This window comes from Camelus dromedarius, chromosome 14, assembly GCF_036321535.1.
Source record: "Camelus dromedarius isolate mCamDro1 chromosome 14, mCamDro1.pat, whole genome shotgun sequence".
In the NCBI taxonomy this organism is placed as follows: Eukaryota; Metazoa; Chordata; class Mammalia; order Artiodactyla; family Camelidae; genus Camelus; species Camelus dromedarius.
In genome coordinates this window covers 3,097,313-3,118,273 of record NC_087449.1, presented here as the reverse complement: position 1 = coordinate 3,118,273, position 20,961 = coordinate 3,097,313, and the positions used below count along the sequence as shown (strand labels likewise).

At 38.3% G+C, this 20,961-nt stretch overlaps 1 long non-coding RNA gene across 1 annotated transcript in view; it reads left to right on the top strand.

The window, feature by feature from the left end:
- The first annotated feature begins 5,223 nt into the window (after window positions 1-5,223).
- The window catches only part of LOC135322858 (uncharacterized), a 30,285-nt gene continuing 14,547 nt past the window's right edge, over window positions 5,224-20,961 (top strand). The window contains exons 1-2 of the long non-coding RNA XR_010383759.1: window positions 5,224-5,378; window positions 19,753-19,943. This is a non-coding gene — a long non-coding RNA (uncharacterized LOC135322858). The remainder of the gene's footprint in view (window positions 5,379-19,752; window positions 19,944-20,961) is intronic.

Here is a 20,961-nt window from a genome sequence, read left to right as displayed (position 1 = left end):
AAATCACAAAGTCCAATGCACTCATAAAAGGAGGTGAATTAAGCTCCACTTTTGCAAGGGATCCTTAACAAAGATTTGTAGGCATAGTTTAAAACCTCCACAAGTGTGCTCATGGTATGTGAATCTCATAATTGTAGGTTATAACAGTGCCCACATAGCATGAAAATACATAATAAACTCAAATTTTATCCACTAGGGAGACTTGAATTGATTCCCTCAAATTAGTCACAACAGTATTTGAAAAATGTTAAAGGACAATAAAATACCACATGTACTTGATATGTGATGTTCTTACCATATAAGACACTTTATTCACTCATTCATTAATTCATTTGTTAATTTAAAAAATACATGTACAAGGACAAGCATGGAAATGCTCCTATATTTTTTGTCTGGATAGAAAAATAAATGCTAAATGTTCTTTACCCTCCAGGAGGAGATAATAAGGACTCATGCAAATCTGGGGAGAGGAGGTGGTGTGATAAACTGTTTAAGAAGTCTTGGCTGGTGTCATACATACAAAATACCGAAGGAAGACGAAAGACGGAAGACCAATTAAGAGGCAGTGAAATAGTCTGGATAACAGATGAGAATTAAAACTTACAATGGTGGTCATGGGAAAATAAAAAAAGAAAGTGAATTTAAGAAATATAATGAAGAAAGAACAATTGTCCCTTAGTTAAGGAAGACTTACACTATATTGTTTTCCTGATCGGTTCTTGAGAAGAACTTATATATCCATTTCACAGCGAAAGCACCTTTGTTTTCAAGAACAATGGGAAAGTAGTCAATTCCAGATCCATGTTCAAGCATTCAGTTGACTCGAGACCTCTGGGGGAAAATGCACAACCATACCAATGCTCAGAGAAGTAGAGGGAGCATGAAAGAATAGTAAGAGAAAGTGAGAAATCATTATAATTAGCACACTCCTAGTCTTTGTCATCTTATGTAGTTAAATAAAACGTAATCTGGGGTAAACCTTTCTGAAGAGACAGGTGATATCGAAACATTAGAGTTTTTGTTGCTGGTGTTGTTAAGGGAGTAACTGCTATATATATATTTTATATATTTTCCATCATATTCCCTGATGCATTTGGGAACAAACTGAATGACAAGATGGAAATATAGAGAGAAAGTAATGTGGCAGAGGAGGGCTTTGGAACTTGACACACAGATTCCTATCTTGGTACCTCACTCCCTAGATTTGTGATCTTGGACATGTTCCTTAAAGTTTCTAAAAGTTATTTCTTTAAAGATAATAACTGGAATTCACTTGAAGACTAAGAGGATACAATAAAATAATTTATGTAAATAGGAAGTCCAGTGCCTGATACTTAGTAAGCTCTAATGAATATCTATGACTTATCTTGTAAATAATGTTACTAGGAATGATTTGATAATATGGACCTAGCTGAGCTGAACTAGGGAAAGGAGTTGTGAGATTGTTCCCTGAAGGTAAGATGTTGACAGTCCTGATTAGGTGGCAGCAAAACAGTCTTCCTCTAATTGCCTTTTGGGATTCATATCATTAATTCACAGAGATGGGAGCCATGTTAGCAAAAGACCAGGATATTCAAGTCCACTGGTGTCCTGGAGCCTTCACAAAATTGCTAAAAGACTTGGAACCAGCCCTCCCGAGAGCAGATGGAACAAGGAGAAGAGACAGATCATTTCATCAGTGGGAGATATTTCTGCCGTTACCCAGGGATCTGAACCCTTTGAAGGTCTTGATAATTTGGCCTTTATCTCAGTGAGAATTTTGGACACTATCTTATAGATACTGAAATCTGCATTTACATGGTTCTGAGCCAGGAGTCATACAGTCAGCAGTGGTCTGATGCAGGATGACTGAGGTACTGGCTGCCTATGGGCGACCCACAGTGAGGGAAACTCTGAGCTCAATGATGCTGCCAGTAACAGGAGACAGAATGAACAAAAGAGGGCAGGAATCTGTATTTGAAGACTGTGTTTCTGGAAGTTAACATAATTAATAGAAATAGATGAGTTCAGATGAGGAGGTGTTATGAAACAATTTAAAACTAATGACTTTGGTTATTAAAATACTGATTTTTTTTTTTTTTGGAAGAATGATGGACAATCAACCCTCAAAGTAGCCTTGAGTTTATCAGAAAAATCTTAGTAATTGATTCCAAGACAGAAGGACTTTTACTAAGAAATATTTCATTATGTAGAATCTTTTTAATAAAATATATCACCTATATTTCCTATTAAATGATAACAGATCCTATTCTAACAATCTTCAAGAATTAGCATTCTGTCTTCCTTTTATAGCCAAAGAAAGATCAAATGCTTTTACTTGTGAGTCACCTATATTACTTTTAATTTTTTAAATATCTTGTTGACAGCTGATTGATTCTCAAGCATATAATGCATCAGATCAGAGTGTTAAACACTATTTTGAGAGCAGTTATATAGTATTCTTTTTTGACATGTCAAATAAATTTAATAATAAAATTAATGTTTTTTTATACTGCCTAAAGCAGGCTGTCCTGCTGTATTGTATGTGGGTACACATGCATGCTGTCCCCAAAGGAGACATCTGTCTAAGAAAATGCATGCCCAAGAGCTATGAGTGCCCTCAGGGAATTCCATCATCTTCTCCTTTCCATGATAGTATTATTCTCAACATTTAAATTTTGCAGGAATCCATCAAACAATATACACTGAAAAGCTGCCATGGTCGGGGATCTTGGGAAGGTTCAAGGTTACAAAATCCAAAGAGTCACAGTTGCCCACAGGTTAGTGGAAAATTAAAGATTTTAGGGTCTTCTATAATAAAAAGTATATGCTCTACCTCTAAGACACATTTATTCTTTCTGATATGTATATTATTTTTTACATGTAGAAAAACGTGTGGAGGGTGCTACAGTATTAGAACTGAAAGGGATGTCTCAGAAGTCAACCTAGCTGTAGTTCACTTACACCAGATCCATATTCAACAAATATTTATTGAGAGTCTATTGAGGGTCTATTTCTAAGTACTCTTGCTGCATTTAATTCTCCCCACAAATGTATGATATAAATCGTTTTAATCTTTATTTAATGTTTAAAATGGAAAAAAAAAAATTGTTCAGGTCAGCAAAGAAAAATGCCTTGCCCAAGATCACAGACCAAGATTCCTAGACTAGTAATTTTATAGTCACAGGCTAAATGATATTAAATATGTATATATACATATTTATATTACTTATATTTATATTTATATTTATAGTTATAAATAAAAATAGGTTTCTGCATCCAGCCCCCTAGCTAGGGTCGCCTGAGCCAACCCTAAAGCCCCCCACGTGGGGAGAAACTGCAAATGCCTTACCTGCAACGTTTGAGCTTAGCCTGCCGGTGGAATTCCCGAGCCCGGCCACAAGGCCGAGGGAGGGAGTGGAAGGGGCTTCACCAGTGCGCCGAGGCCTTTTGTAATCCTTGCGACTCCGCGGCTCCATGCCTCTAGGGACAAGTCACGTTGGTTGGTCGTCCTGTAGTTCAATCCGTACTTGGTGAGGCCGGCGTGAAGGGAGCGTTCTGGGATGTAAGAAGAGCGTTAAAGGACAAATTTGACCCTGGCCTCCAAGGGCTTCTTTAGGGAGACCTTGTCCTTCGCTCATGTCCACCTGGACGTGTGCCCTCGCCTTCAGCCTGGTTGTGAACAGCAGTAAGAGTGCGTCTGCGCCGTGTTTTCATGTTCTGTGCTCCCCTATTCCAAACCTTCCACTGTGACCTTTGTGATCTGAATCCATGGGGAGAAGAATCTCCTCTGTTCCAGGGGACCGTGACCCGCCTGACCCGCTCCACGTGGCCGAGCGCGCGCCGCAGGAAGGAACCCGACGGGGTGACGTCACCGCGGCCTCCAGCCCGACGTCGTGAAAGGGGCGGCTCCCGCGCCGGCGCCAGCAGCTGAGCTGGACCACCTCAGACGGTCTTCCCGCTTGGATGTGGACGGCCCGGGCTGGCTAGGCTCAGGGGCTGGGGACCGGAGGAGGCCTGAGGACCTGTTTCCTTCTAGAACCAGGGATGGAGGCGGGGCTCCAGGCAGGTGTCAGGGCCCGTACTTTGGGGCAGCAGTGGAGGTGGGAGCCGACTTGCTTGTTTGGACCCTGGAAGGACCAGCAGGGTATGGGGTCTCACCCCAGAGCCCACACAAAGAAAGATTTTCCAACCGCCTGTCCCACGGTTCTAGAGCCTCTGTAGTGATTGTGCCGGGTTACAAGCCCGGGAATCCGTGAGACAGCCCATTTCCTCCATTCACTCAGAGGTCTTTAGATCTTTATTTGGACACCATGCTAAACTCTAATCTTTGATTCCTTTGTGTTTTCAGTGTAATGACATGTTCTGTAATTTTTTTGTTTGTTTCAAATATTTATTTTTGTGGGTTTTTTTTTTTCTCTGAAATAGCACTGATTCCAGGCATTCTTCCCTTATTCAGAATGGTTCTAAAGTTACTCTGGCAATTATGCTTGCTGTAGTTTTCAGTGGATGGCCTTTGTGGGGTTAATAAAGATCTTTTAAAGCACCGATTTAGTAACACAGTTTTACCGAGAGTGTTCAGGTGCATCATCGAATGTGTTTTATGTATCTATTTTGCTATGTTATTATTTCTTTTTTTTATTGTACAAAACATTTCATTTTTATGTAGCCAGAGTAGCTGTTTTTTTTTCAACCTGGATTTCCCATCTTGCCTAAAAATAAATCTTCAAATCCTAAGTTATAGGCAGATTTTATAATTTTCTTTTGAAATATATTATATTTAAAGACATTTAAATCTGTAATCCTCATGGAATGTATTTGGACATGTGGTGTAGGGCAGTGGATCCAATCACTTTGTTCCTCCAAAAAGATGGCTATTTGTTTTAGTACCACTTATTGATAAACTCTTCTTGACGTACTGATTTGAAATTCCACTTCTATTAAACAATAAATTATTGTATACACCTATAAAAATAAATAAAAATAATTTCAATTGATGCTGTTAAACTTAGGTTTAAAATGTTTTATATATAAATATATATAGTAAATTTCTGTGTATTCTTGTACATATTGATATGAACAGTATTTGAAATAAAAATTATAGCAATAACTGCACAGTGTTTTAAAGTTTTCAGAGTATTTACCCATGTATTATATTAAGTGTCAATACAAATAATACTATTAATAATGATTTTTTTATTGTCAAAAATTTTGCTAGGTAATTAGCATATGAGCTTAATCCAGGCAGATTTTATTTTCACATTTTACAGATGAAGAAACTAAGAATGTGAGACCTAAAAGAACTTGCCCAAGATGACAAGGGAAATAAGCAGCAGAACTAGCCAGGGCTCAAATCCAAATTTTCTGGCTCCAAAGCACATGTGCACTGGAATATATGTGTAGGTAGACATTTAACATGTTATGGACTTTGTATTTTGATCACTTTTCTCAGCTACTTGGAAATGTATGAGAAGTTATTATATGCCTGAAAAATAGCTTGTACCACTGAAACGTAGAAAATGTTTAAAACCCAACATAGGCCCTAGAAATTTCAGTTTCTGCTGCACAGATGTTAGTCATGAACTCTCTGTTCAGGAGTGGAAACCATAACATTCTGAGTCACGTCAGCTGTCTGCATGTAAAGCCAACCCCGAACCACTGCCCCCACCCCTCCACCGTGCCACCTCCACAAACAGTTAGAAATGAAATGTGTTTTTGTACATCATTTCTTTGATGACATTAAATCACAAATTATTGCACAAACAAGCAATCGAGAACATAACATGCTATTACTTTAGATTTAGAATACTTCAGTATATAAACATCAGAATATAAGTACTATCTAACGAAGCCAGGTTGTATTCACCTTTTACTGGCTAACAAAAACATGAGATGCTCCAATACTGGAAACCATGATTTCGGCTTCATAGTTATTTTCCTAGAATTGAATAACTCCCTAACAGGGTCAGGTAACTGGTTTGATCATGGCATAATCATTGCAAAATTAAAATGTTGATTAACAAAACATCTGTCATACGAAAAGTCATATGAATCACATTCACAGTCTGCGTTGAGCTGTTTTGACATACAGGTTATTTGAACAAATATTTTAAAGGAACATTCTAAAATCAAGGAAGAAAAAAAATGAAATAACATTTTGATAAATACCTGGCCTGTCCTGGCGTGTACATTAAGCAGGGATAGAGTAGTTGCACAGACTGCTTTCTGTAATCTGGCTATGGTCTGCTTGGAAGTGCATCCGTATTTTGATGGCAAATTCAGAGGAAGAGAAGACAGAGTAACTGCAAGCTTGGCTTTTCTTTTCTAATAACCTTTGCTCTGCTCTGGGATGCCTGACGTCTGTGATGTTGGTAAGGTTTTATATTTTACAGAGTGAGATCTTTTTAAAAATACTGTTATGCAGGCAATTAAGATTAAAGTCAACTTCCCCTTCACGCTCCCTAGTAATATGCTTCTGTATCCAAAAGATAAGAACTTGAGAAAGGGCTCACTGGGACAGGCCAATGGGCCCGGAGTCCAGGACTCCGTTTCTGACAGTGATGGCAAAGGGTTTTATAGGGGATTGCATGGCTGCCCTCCCTCCATGACGTTAGCCTGAAGAAGGAGAAGATGGGTATTAAGAACACGTGATGACCTTTACTCATCTGTTATGTGTCTGACATCTAAGGATTTATCAAAATCATTTGTGAACGTCTACATTTTTTGGCCTCTAATGCCTTTGTTGTGTTAGGCAACCTTGCACCACCAGGAGTCAAATGCCCTTTGTTTCAGTCCAACCTCTTTCACTTACTAGGTGAATGAACTTGGCAAATCTTTTGCTTCTCAGAGCCTCAGTTTTTTGGTTTTTTTAAAATCTGTTATAAAACAACTGTTGTCCTGCCAGGATCATCAAATTTCAAACAGTTATTCTAAAGAAAGGACAAATGAGAAAATTAACCTGAACATGCAAAGATCCCAATGTAGCAGTAAGGTTCTAATTACCTTGCAGAACCCAGAGGTTTGTCCCCAGAGGCTAGCTGCTGACTACTTGGAGGAGATTATCAGCATCTAAACTGTGGAGTTCTCACTAGGCTGTCCCTCTTTCAGACCATTAAAAATGCAAAATAAGAACAGCAGTATTTATTCTTGAAATAGACAGTTGTTAATTTTTTCTCACCCAGGGAAGTACCCATTCATCCTTGCCTTTAGTTTCTAAAATCAGAAATAATTTGTTCAAAAACAATTATTAAGTACTTACTATGTCCACAGGCTGCTCCTGTGATGACAAGTAATTTTATGTTGTTTTATACAACTATACATACAGCTATTTTTTTAAAAGTAGAACTAAGTTTTCTTCAGTATTTACAAACTGTTTCTTCCCTCATGTATCTATTTACCCCTCAAAAAAATTCCAGTAATTAAGTAAACAATAACTACTCCTTCCAGAAACCATACTGTTTTTCTACAAAGAGAAAATGAGAATTTTACTGTATAAAAGAAATCTGAGGAAGGGAACGAATCAGTTTGTGACAAAGAAGGAATAAAGAGGTAGAAGCAGCAGCCCCACAAAGAGGAATAGGTGATTTTATCAGTTTCCAAAAGATTCGCAGTGATTCATGTCATTAATCAAATTTTCAGAAATTCAAATATATTGAACCAGCCAAGGTGTATTTTACCTTCCTCAAAGCAGTTCCCAATTTGTAATTTTCTATCAGTTATCCACACTTTACCATTTCTGACATGTACTGACCTTTCCATATTAATATGTTCTGTACTAGATTTACAATTTTGCTAATACTGCTGTCAGGAGAGTGTTGTTGTGAGATGGGGATGGGAGAGGTCAGCAGTTTCAGTAACATCCTTTTTAGTAAGATCATGAATTTATAAAGATGGTACAGAGCTGTAGCCAACTCTCCCAGACAATTTAAATGGGGATATATGCTAGGAGAGAGTGGAACATTGCAAATAGTGTTATCACAAAGAACTCAAAGAGCAGATTTAAAGAAAAGAGGTAATTAACAAATTCCTGGAATGATGAAGCCTTTTCTCCTTCAAAAAATAGTTCCTTTTAAAAGAGCAGCTCCAGAAATTCCCTTTTTCATCTTCACCTTTACCAAGACCGTTACTCTTTTACAAGACAAGTACAGTATTTTGCCCCCAAGTGATTTACTCTGTAATTCCGCTTTGCTAATGATCATCCCTCTTCACGTTCATTGAAACATTTATGAAGTAAACTTAGGAAGATAACGGGATTCCTTTGAAATCTGCACAGTACCTACTATGTTTTAAGTGCCATTCTTTTAAGCCATCCTGTGTGATGAGTCAACACATGATATCTGAGGCAATTAGATTTAAAACATGCTAACTGCTGCTTTTTCTCATGTTGTAATCATTATCCAAGTAGCATTTGGCATCATCATTTTGGTTTGTTCATTCGTTTGAAGACCAAGTCACAAGAACAATGTTATTTGTTTTTAATTGTTCTGCCCAGTCTCTAAAATATCTGCAATTGTTTTACATTTGAATCAAATTTATTAACAGACATATGGTTATAACAGAGAAAGAACTCCAGCTGGTGAAGCCCTAAGCTAAGCCCACAATAATTTGATCATTTGCAAATTATTTTCACTTGAATGTTTTCTTAGTACAGCTTAATTATGACTCAACTAAGTCCAGAGTACAATGCACTTCCTGGGAAAAGAAGAAATTGAGAGCTCTCAGTGCAAATAAGGCAAGCTTTGTTATTCATGTAGGTTTGTCCTGCACAACTGAACATCTGCTAATAAATGTGTTTCCAGTCTCAATGATAGTTTTTGCCTTCATCACTCAAACCTGGCATAAAATTTACATCAACTAAGAATTCATGTTATTTACTCATTGCTAACTATTACAATCCCATTAAAATTTTAGCCCATCATACCCTCTGGAAAATTAGAAATGTTTATAAAAATAAATGCACAAATAAGGCAGAGAGGAGTTTGCCTTTTCTTTCCCGGAAGCTCTTTGACAGGTGGTCACCTTGAAATTATGCTGCAATCATATAGCCGATTTTTAAAAAATGATCTTGATACAGAAGGTAATCAAGAGCTCTTGGGAGCCACCTCTGCATTTTCCAAGCAATCTTTTCTGCAGTTTAAATATGTTCATACAAATCCTAAATGACATATAAAGCAATTTTTGCCTTCAAACTATGTAGATTAGTCATAGCATTGTAATTAAATGTCACAGAATGGCAAATAATTATCTTACTTAAATGGTTAATATAGGAAAAGAACAGTAACTATCAGTCTGAATATGTACACATGGTGCTTGTGGCTTTATTGATATAATTAAACTTAAAAACATTTTATTTGTGTGGCCCTACCTGCCACTGACAAATCAAGTTTGAGAATTAGTATTTGACTAGAGGGCGCAAAGTCCAATGATTTTAGCTCCACTTCAACCCACCCTACTTAGAAGAGTATTCAAATATTTAAACCCTCATAGTCTCTACTTGCCAGAAAAAATATCAGGGTCAACTCTTTCCATGTGAGGGACCTAGGAAATTTACGATAGTAACAGCCTCCTTGCCATGGCCTGTCTTTCTCTTCCAACTGTTTCCTACCGCCTTGGCAGATTTTTGGAATTTACTCTGCTAATGGAGGACATGTCCTGTTCACCTCTTCCAAGGGATAAGGGCTAAACTAAGCTCACAGCTCACTCCTTGGGGAGGGGGGGAAGCACAGTTCCTATCTTTCAGAATGTTTCTTAATTCTGTAAATCTTCTGAAAAATCCAGTAGTTGTAATGCATCATGTGGTACCACATTGTCAAATCCATCTCTTAGCATACTTTCCCCCTTCGTTAAGACAGAAGACCATTATCATCCAACTGTCCTGCTCAGGGTGGTTGCTTTACTCCCCAAGAGCATACACTTCTAGGAAGAAATAAGGAGTTTGAGAGCAAGTCCCTAAAGTCTTGCTCATCTCCGTTTCTTCTCTGACAGGGACAGGGCCTAAGGCCTTTCTGCAAACTTGATGCTCAGATCATGCCAGAGGCATCCAATGTAAGTGCAGGGCAGGTATGTCAATTAGACAATAGGACCCTGGTGAAGAGGATATGATACAAATGGCCCATATCAGTCCATCCTTCTGACCTCAGTGCTACTGTATTCACTGGGGCAAAGGATCAGCAATTAAAAACCAAAAGAACACAAACAAAAATACTGCTCAGTATCACAAAAGAAAAAAAAACACCGCACACTGTCTTTTGCCTGAGTAATTCCTGTTGAAGAGTTTCTGTCATCCCATAGGGGAGGAAAGATTGGAAGTTAAAACCTGAACCATCGTCTTAACAAACATCTATAGGCTAGACTCCTGGGTGTCAGAGTAAAACAATGTGGGGTTTTTTGTTGTTGTTACTTTTATTTTTTGTTTTTTTCTCTCAACAACTGTCTGGAACATATTTAGTGAGAAAAGTTTCTTACCAGCCCCTGGATGAAAACTTCCATGTACTAAACTTTTTTGATCAATCTTAGTCAACTAAAAGTTCTATGGTTTAATCACAATTCAGTTTCAATACAGTTATTGAAAATATCTAGTCTGAAAGTCAACAGAAAATCAACAGAAGTTAAGTCTTCTCCGATGTACCCTCCCTGGGCCTGTATCCAGCAGCAGGTCAGGGAAGAGGGCTATGATTCTCCTCTCTTTTCCTGCCTTATGCTTCAGACCTCTCCTCATCTCACCCATCAGGGTTTCTGATCACATTCCATCAGGACAGATGGGAAGGGAGGAAAGGTAAAGCAGAAAAAACCTTGCTTGATGGGCATTTTGCTAAATTGACTTTGTACTCCCCAGACTCATCATGGATTTAAATTTTACTGTGTATTTGGTGGGGTTTTTCAGAGATCTCTTACTGAAGTCCCTTTAGTCCAGTTAAGGCAAGCTTCTCAGTTTGGTCTATTAGAAATTGTATATAATTTTCTCCTTTGCTAAAGTTTCCTTGTTCCTATGTGCAGCCCTCCCAGACAGGACTCAGAAAACCCCATGCTGCCTCTGCCTGTCTCCCTCTATGTGTCTCTCTGTCTCTCTCTCACTCTGTGTGTGTGTGTGTGTGTGTGTCTGTCTGTCTGTCTGTCTGTCTGTCTGGGTGGCTGAGTGGCATGGCCCATATTGTATACAGAAAGCACACACGCACTGTTACTTCCAACAAACTTGGAGCATACAGGTCAAGCTTTGCACAGCACAACCTTCACTATCACTCCCACCACCAGGGCCGGTAACCAGATCATGTCTCCCTAGAGGGAGACAAGCACTGATCCACTAGGACAGCCACGTTTTAGGAGATACATATGAAGTTCCCCTAGGAATCCTGGTAAAGTCTTCTCACTAGACTTGAGTGAGTGGATGTCACAGCACAGCTCTTGCTAAACGAATCCTCCTCACATCTTTGATACTACTCTCCCAAATCCCAATCCTTTTATACCCTTGTTGTAGATATCTTGTTCTGCTTCAGGGCCCCCAAGATCATCTTCGTGTTGTCTGATTCACTTGAAGGACTTTTAGGACTCTGAAATGGTGTTACAATCATGGTTACAGTTAATTACAGTAAAATGATGCAGATTGTGTATGAAAAATGTCTCCTGTCATATCAGTAAACAAAGGATGTTGAGGCCATCAAGCCATCAGCCACTGCAGCTACCTCCAGCTATGTACCCTGAGGGGATTCAGGATAGAGAAAAACAGGATACTGGCCTTAGATAGTTATATCAAAGGAATGATTTCATTGAGTCCAGACTCTTGCATCTTCCCATATACAGAAAAGCACTATATTCATTAACTTAAGATGTCTGGTTTTCTTCAATTAACAGTAATCTTTTGATATTCCCACTACCTGGTTTTTGCAAAAACTTCTATATATCCTGGCTCCTCCCCTACCTCTTCAAAGCAGTCTCTCAGAGTGATCTGAGAGCTGTCTCCCAGGCTTAAGTCCTCGGTATGTCCACTGAATGAAACATAATTCTCAACTTTTAGGTTGTGCATTTTTTTTCAATTGACAAGATCCATCTCAGCAACGTGAAAAGGCACATAGACAAAGTCCAGGAAAAACCAGATATAAATGTGCAGAATTTAAGCAACCCAAGCCTTCTGAGTTAACCTTAACTCTTTAGTTCAAAGTTCCCATTAAGATTGAAAATTAATTTGGGCTGCTGACTCCTTCCTCAAGAGTAAACCTGAGGAAACTATGGAAACCAGAGAGAATCATAGATTATAATAACGAACAACAAATTTTTGTAAAAAAAAAAAAAAAACAATCCCTAAGGAACCTGAATTCCACCATAAAGTTACCATAAACTGGTAGAAACATAGAGAATTGAGAGGTTGGTGGAAGAAGAGGACTCAAAGTCAAAGCCATAGGTGGCCAGAAGAAGCAGGGAGAATATAGGTCAGAAGAAATATTTCTATTTAGCCCTTTCCTCTCCCCGCACTCTAAACATAGTTGACCCTTCATTCTTGAGACCAGGAGGAATGGCCCAAGGTCAGCCTCAGAAGGATGAAATCTAGTAGCACCAGAGCCCTGCTGATGTGGGGACTTAAGGAAAACAGGTGAAGATTAAATAGCCTCCCTCTGAGTCTATCAAGAAAATGAAGACTGAGAATTGACTCCTGAATTTAGCAACAAGAAAGTCACAAGTGACCTTCTCAAGAGCAGTTGTTTTGGGGGAATGTGGAAGTAGAGCTAAATATGGAGGAAGAGAGGCAACTAAAATGATTAAATTCTATTTAAGAAAGAAGAGAGGGAGAATTCAAGACAAATGTTTTTCAAAAGCCCTTCCCCTGAGTGTGACTCTAAGAGAAGGAAGAAATCAAACACTAGGTAGAAAGAAAAATGGAAATATCTATTAGCAGAGAAGAGGGAGACTGATGAAGGAAATAAGGGCGAATCACTGCAGCGATGTCCCTGAGTAGACAAGGGGAATGTGTCCTGGTGCCCAAGTGGAGGGGTTGACTTTCACTAGAAGTAAAGACAGTTCATTCATAGTTGGTTAATTTGGATTCCCTAAAGATGGAGACAGAGACAAGAATTTCATGCAAGTAGTTTAGTTGTTAGGGAATCCTAGAAAGCAGAAGTGAGGAATTAAGAACAGTGAAACAAGGAAGGTTAAAATAAGTAAGTAAATTTAAAAAAATATTATGTTTTTAAGCCATTTTCCAGTCTAGGAAACTGGAGCCCAGTCTCTCTAAGGGACCCTCTGAAGATCTATGGAAAATGGATATCAGATCTGACCCACTGAAGGACAAGGAAGCTGGGACAGCCTACACCCTGTTGGTTGAGGGTTAGTCCTTTAAGAATTATCTCCTCTGCACAACCCATACTGCAGGGAGAGGGGCTAGAAATTTAAAGTTGAAGAAGGAAGACAAACGAAGGATAGTTCAAAAGTAGTATGATTGGACACAATTGTTATAAGGAGTTGGAAACATAGGTCATAGTTACGAGAGTGGGATGCTTGAAATTAAGATTATGGACATGTCACCATTGCTAGTAAATGAAAAGGACTAGTGGAGCCATCCATCCATGGAATTGGATGGCTAAAGTGACAGGAGACAAGATCGCTGAAGTAGAGGTCAAACTGAGAAGTCAATGTATGGAAAGATGACCCACTTGAAGGATATAATCTTGAAAAATTAACACAAGAGATCATGTTGGAGAGACTGACAGTGAGCCTAGAGCTAAAACCTTCAAATAAATGAATGGAGCAGCCTAGGAGTTGGTAGATACCTTCAACAAGAAAGAGTAGTACGCATTGATGTACCCAAGGGTGTAAATATTATTTAGAATTGCAGGAGCATGGTGGTAATAAAAAAACATACTGGCATTCTTTGTTTGTTTTATTATAGCTTTTCAATTCTCTGCAGACAGTGAACACTTTAATTACCTTGACCTGGAGAAGACTGCACCCTCACTCATTTTTAGACATCTCAAAGTGTGCAGTATATATTGAGGATATGTGATCTCTAAAACTTTAGCGATATTGGGGGTAGGGGGCATTTTCTAGAAGCAGCAATAAGGACTGAGAAGTACCCCTATATCCCGTCTAGGTACAGCAGTGTAAGGAGTGTGAGAGAAATCATTTGAGAGAGGGAGTATTCCAGGGGCCAGCCAGGAAGAAGAGCTGAAGTACTCACTACTGACTGTGCCTTCCAGAGAGAGCAGTGGGTTATTTAAGGGCCTGAGATTGTGGAGAAGGTATTGGGAGGACCTGAGAGGGTTGAGTAGGGGCCAAGCAGGTATTAGAACAAGAATGTGAAGGGAATGTTCAGAGAAGTAGTTGGAGATTTTGCTAATTACTGACTGACTTTCAGAGGGTACAGTGGGATTGTTTTAGGAGCTGGAAAGGGTGAAAATGGTATTAGTAAAGTAGCTGCCAAGAGTCACCTTGGAATTAAAGTCAGGGAGATGTGGAACCATCTAAAACCATTAACATTAAAGAAATCTAAAGCCACTAATGAAATAGAATCAGTAGCTTGAAATCTACTCACAAAACAATAGTAATAAATCAAATCCAGGTTTTATAGGTGAGTTCTACCAGTCTTTGAAAGACCAAAAGTTCGCTGATTGATAAGTGCCATTCCAGAGAGCTGAAAAAGAAGGAAGTTCCCCGCAAAGTCTATGTGAATTCCATGCTAGAAAGAAAAATATAGGCAAACCTCATTTCCCAAACTGGCTAAAAAAAAAAATCCTGTAATAAAATTAGTAAACTATATCTATCAATTATTTTTAAAATTAAAAGACAGCAGAATGCATCAAAGAAATGCAAGAGAGGTTAATGACATACAACTAATCATTTAAACTCCACGTTAATAAAGGAGAAAAATAAAAAGCTTATAGTCATCTCTGTAGATTCCTAACATTTTGATAAAATTCAACACTCTTTTATGCTTAAAAACTAGCAAACTAGGAATAGAATGGAATTTCTTTAATCTGAAAAAGGTTATCAAAAGCCTACAGCAATTTTTATTCTTAATGATACATCATTACGTGCATAATAAGCACAATTCTTTGGATACAATCACCAAGCGATTTAATTTTGTTTTACAATCATCTCTTGGCCCTTTACTCTTTCAGCTGAGTATTAGACTCTGTATTTTGAGTTTAGATTTTTTTTAATTCACATTAGACATTTTAAATGAAACTGCATTGATTATGTAGATTTGTTTGAGAATTATGTTTGAAATATTGATTCTGCCTAAACATGAATAGAAACTATCTCCTCTTTTTCTAGATCTTCTGTTAAGTCCTATAATGTTATATTTCAGAGTTTTTAAACATTTGTTAGATTTATTCTTTTGTATTTAATTGTTTTGGTTCTAGTGTAAATGGCATATTAAAACTCCATCATTGATTTACTGTTTCTGGGTATAGAAAAACTATTGATTTTTTTGTATACCAATTTGTTTCCAGCAAAGCTTCTAAACTTCATTAATTCAAATGATTGTCTATAGATTTTCTTAGATTCTCTGTTCATACAACCGTAACTTCTGTATATAAGGAAGGTTTTATTTCTTCCTTCCCAATCCATTTAGCTGTCATTTCTTGTCCTGATCTTACCGTATCCATCTGGTAAATGTGGAATAGAAGCAGAGATAAATGTCCTCTTTATTGTTCTTGTTTGTCATAGACATTTGCCATTCTTTTGGTCAACTAGCACCCTTCCTATTAGAAATCTTAGTGGGAGACAAAGACCACCTTTAAAAGTGTTATAAATATTGTTTTTCCAACCCTCTGCACTAGAGCAAGTCCACACGACCTAGGTTCCACAATCAGATGCACTCTGTGATTAATTTAATTAGTCACCTAATTACAAGCATCAGTAGGGGCAGCAGAGAACTCTTTCTGTGGCTATGGTCATGGTAAGAGCAGCTGCAAAATCGAGTTTGTAGTTGTAGGGGAGCAAAAGTTGCCACCCTAAACTGTCTCTTTGGGATATGGATTATCTTGAGCTGAAAAGAATCAAGGCCCAAGAGACTCAGGAAAAAAAACTGACCTCATTGCAACTGCCTAAAAGAATTTAAATGGAGGTCCTTTTCCTGGAATAGAGCTGTCAGCAGAGATAGCTGCAAAGAATATGGGCTAGGTGTAGTGGTGGGGAAACTGTGATCTCCCCAGCCCTCTCCCCATTGGTAACCACTAATTTGTTCTCTGTTTCTGTAGGTATGTCTCTGTTTTGTTTTGTTCCTTTTATACTTTACATTCCACATATAAGTGAAAACATAACAGTATTTGTCTTTTTCTGTCTAACTTTTTTCACTAAGCATAATACCCTCCAGATCCATGCATGTTGTTTAAAATGGCAAATACTCATTCTTTTGATGGCTGAGTAATATTCCATTGTGTGTGTGTGTGTGTGTGTGTGTGTGTGTGTGTGTATGCAGTTTATCCATTTCTGTATCCATTCATCTGTTGATGGAACTTAGATTGCTTTCATATCTTGGCTATTGTAAATAATGCCCTTGTGAACATTGTGGTAAACATATCTTTTCAAATTACAGTTTTCATTATATTTAGCTATGTACCCAGCAGTGAAATTGTTGGATATGTGGTATTTCTATTTTCAATTTTTTGAGAAACCTTCAAAATGTTTTCCACAGTGGCTGCATCAGTTTACGTTCTCACCAACCGTGTACCCTTTTCTCCACATCCTTGCCAACATTTGTTATTTGTAGACTTTTTGATGGTGGTCTTCCTGCAGATGTGAGGTAGTATCTCATTGTGGTTTTGATTTGCATTTCTCTGATGATTAACAATGTGGAGCATCTTTCCATATGCCTGTTAGTCATCTGTGTATTTTCTTTAGAAAAATGTTTATTCAGGTATTCTACCAATTTTTAATCAGGTTATTTATTTTTATAATACACAATTATATGAGCTATTTATATATTTTGGATATTAACCCCTTGTCAGTCATAACATTTGCAAATAATTTCTCCCATTCAGTAGGTTGTCTTTTTGTTATATGGATGATTTCCTTTGCTGTGCAAAAGTTTTTAGATTTAAGTAAGTCCCACTTGTTTATTTTTGCTTTTGTTTCCTTTGCCTGAGGAGAAACATCAAAAATATTGCTATGACTTAGCAAAAATTGTTCTGCTTTTATGTTTTTCTTCTAGGAGTTTTATGGTTTCCAGTCTAACACTTAGGTCTTTAATTCATTTTGTGTTTATTTTTGCATATGGTGTGGGAAAATGTTTTGATTTCATATTTTTACATGTAGCTGTCCAGTTTTCCCAGAACCACTTAGTGAAGAGACTCTTTCCTCCATTGTATATTCTAGCCTCCTTTGTCTTATGTAATTGATCGTAAGCACATGGCTTTATTTCTGGGCTCTCTATTGCATTCTGTTGATCTCTGTTTTTATATAGTAACCATGTTGTTTTGATTACCGTAGCATTGTTTTAACATAGTCTTAGGCCAGGGAGCATGGCATCTGCAGCTTTGTTCTATTTTCTCAAGATTGCTTTAGCTACTTGGGGTCTTTTTCACTTTAAAAAAGACCCTTTAACTTTACTTGTAAGTTTGGTTTAGTAGTGATGAATTCTTTTAGGTTTCGCTTCTCTGGGAAACTATCTCTCCTTCAGATCTGAATGAAACCTTTCTAGGTAGAGTATCCTAGGTTGTAGGTGTACCTTTCTGCATTTTAAATATATCTTGCCGCTCCCTTTCAGCCTGCAAAGTCTGCAGAAAAATCAGCTGATAGCCTCATGTGGGTTCCCTCATATGTAACTCTTTGTTTGTCTCCTGCTGCCTTTAAAATTCTCTTTTTACATTTAACTTTTCCCATTTTAATTATTATATGTCTTGGTGTGGGTCTCTTTGGATTCATCTTGCCTAGGACTCTGTTCTTCCTGGACCTGGATAACTGTTTCCTGCTTCAGGTTAGGGAAATCCTCAGCCGTAATTTCATCAAATACATTTTCTACCTCTTTCTCTCTCTCTTCTCCTTCTGGAATCCCTCTAACATGAATGTTACTGGGCTTGATGTGTCAGAAGTCCCTTAAACTATCCTCACTTGATTTCACTTTTTTTTTTCTTTTTGCTGCTTTGATTGGGTGGTATCCAGTGTTCTGTCTTCTAGTTTGCTTATGTGTTCTGCATCACAAAATATTGTTAATTCCTTCTAGCACATTTTTCATTTCAGTTACTGTATTCTTCAGCTTTGATAGTTCTTTTTATATTTTCCAGTTCTTTGTTGGAGTTCTGTGTTCCTTTATTCTTTTCCTGAATTCAGTGAGCATTTTTATTACTGTTGCTTTTAGCTCTTTATCTGGCAAATTATTTATCTCAGTAAATCCCCCTACCCCCCCCGACACCTTGGGGGATTATATTATTCTTTCATCTGAAACATTTTCCTCTGTCTTCTTATTTTGTTTTACTTTCTCTATTTCTCTCAATGAAGTTAGGCAAAACAGCTACCTACGCTGGTCCTGAAATCATGTTCTTGTGTGGGAGTGTCTCTATGCAGTCTGTGTGTGCTCAGTGGCTTTGGTGGGAAAGCAGGCTCTGAAGTGAGCAAGGGTCACATCTTCCCTCAGGGCATGCTGGCAGCTGCTTTCTTGGTGGATGGTAGGGCTGGAGTGGGGGCTAGAGCCAGTGCCAGGTGTGAGCTGGGGCTTCTCCTGGGCTCAGTGGTAATTGCTGTCCTATCAGAGGGTGAGACTGGGTCCCCAGGGGCTGGAGCAGGTGCCCTGCAGGAGGTGATCTTCTCCCTGGTATGTGTGATGGCAGAAGGCATGGCTAGGACCTGAGATGTTGCAGCTGCATTTTTGAGTTGGCTCCTGGTCTCTGCCTTAGTCCAAGGCTGGGTTGGGGATCTAGAGGTTGGAGTTGCACTTCTGAGTTGCCTCCAGGTCTCTACCATGGCTAGAAGCAGGGCCAGGACCCAGCTATCTCAGATCTTTCCCTGATGCCTGCTTGTGCGCTGGCAATGGTGGACTCCACCCTAGTGGGGAGCAGTACCAGAACAGGAGACGCTGGAGAAAAGCCCCATGCAGGCCGGGGTGACGCACTGGGGCAGTCTCGACAAACTGGTCAGAGCACAGGCAGTTCTCAGTCTGCTGCCTCTGCACGGGGGCTGGGAGCAATCAAGTCTATGTAGTTCCTCTCCAAGAGTGGAGTCTCAGTTTCTTATAGTGAGTCCCACTGGTTTCCAAACAAGAGGGCTCACTTCTTGGTGTTGGACCCCATTTCTGGGGTGCCTAAAATGGGGCTCACTCCCTCTCTCCTTAGAGAAGATCTCCAAGCCTGTGATATCCCCTTTCTCTTCTTGGTCACCTGCTAAGGGGTTTGGGTCCTGACTAGATCACTTCTCTTCAACTTGCTATCAGAGTCCATTTGGGTTTTTTCTTTATAGCCTTGGTTATAGAAGAGCTGTTCTGCTGGTCTTCAGGTTGTTCAGAGTTTCTCTATATGTGGTTGTAGTTTTGATGTGTTTGTGGACATAGGTGAGTTCTGGGTCTTCTACTCTGCTGTCTTGATCCCACCACTCAAACTATATTTCTTTTGTATGATGCTACAAAATTCAAAGATATTCTTTATTTTGTCTTTCTCAGAAAAATTAGCTGCTAAGAGAATAAAAATGCCAGGCAGATTTCTTTTGAAGTTTTATGGAGTTGGAGAAACCAAAATTTGAATCCAAGACCTATCAAAATGGAATGACCATAATAAATATTCCAAAGTTTCAGTTGAGACTCCTGAAATGGGCAGACGAAGGTGATATGCTCATATTTTGTTTGCTTTCTAGAAGAAGACTGAACTGTCTCTGAAGGAATATAGTATCATCCAGAGCCTCTACAGTGTTTCACGCTCACTGTCCAGCAATCACTAAAGTGCCTGGAAGTTATAACCAGCTTCCCCCAAGGAAGATCATAGCCAACACCTGATTGCTATAAGAGGAGTAGAATTCCTGCAAAATCTCCAGTCTCTTGCTTCCAGGTATGTGTGAGGGGATTGATACACTCTGGTTTTTGTTGTTGTTGTTGTTGTTGTTGTTGTTGTTGTTGTTGTTTTTACATTCCAGAATTTTCCATATGATCAGGCTCATGCTGGATTTCACTTGAAGACCATCCTCACTTAGCTGCTTCCATTCCCTGTCCTATTTCCTCATTCTCTAAAGGATGCTCCCTGTAAACTGTTTGTATGGACTGCAGCATAACTCATCTTACTGTGCTTCACTTTACTGCACTTCACAAATAGCGTGCTTTTCCCAAATTGAAGGTTTGTGACAACCCTGCATTAAGCTCTTCTCCCGGTGCCATTTTCCCCACAGCATTTGCTCACTTTGTGTTTCTGTGTTACTTTTTAATAAGTCTCACAATATTTTAAACTATTATTATTATTATTATTATTATTATTATTATTATTATTATTATTATTATATTTGCTGCAGTGATCTGTAATCAGTGATCATTGATGTCTCTACTGCAAAAAGATTATGACTCACTGAAAACTCAGATGATAGTTAACATTTTTTACCAATAAAGTATTTCTTAATTACAGTATTTACATTTTTTTAGATATAATGCTATTGCACACTTGATAGATTATAGTATAAGCAAACATAACTTTTACATGCACTAAGAAACCAGGAAATTCATGTGACTTACTTCGTTGTAGTGGTCTGGAACAGAACTCACAATACCTCCAAGGTATGCCTATAACCAGCCTCAAAATCTAATTCTATGGTATCCTACTGAAGATACTGGCAAGACTGATTAAAGAAAGATAGAGATGGCACAAGTTAACAACATTGTAAATGAAAAAAAAAAAAGAATATTACTCAATTCCAGCAACCATTGTCAAGATAGCAAGAGAATACTGTGAATAAATATTTCTTAATATGTTTGAAAATTTAGATGAAATTTACATGTTCTTTTAAAAGTTACTAAGAAAATAGGCATGAGAAGAATAGAAAACATGAATAATCCTATGTCTATAAATAAATAAAATTTTT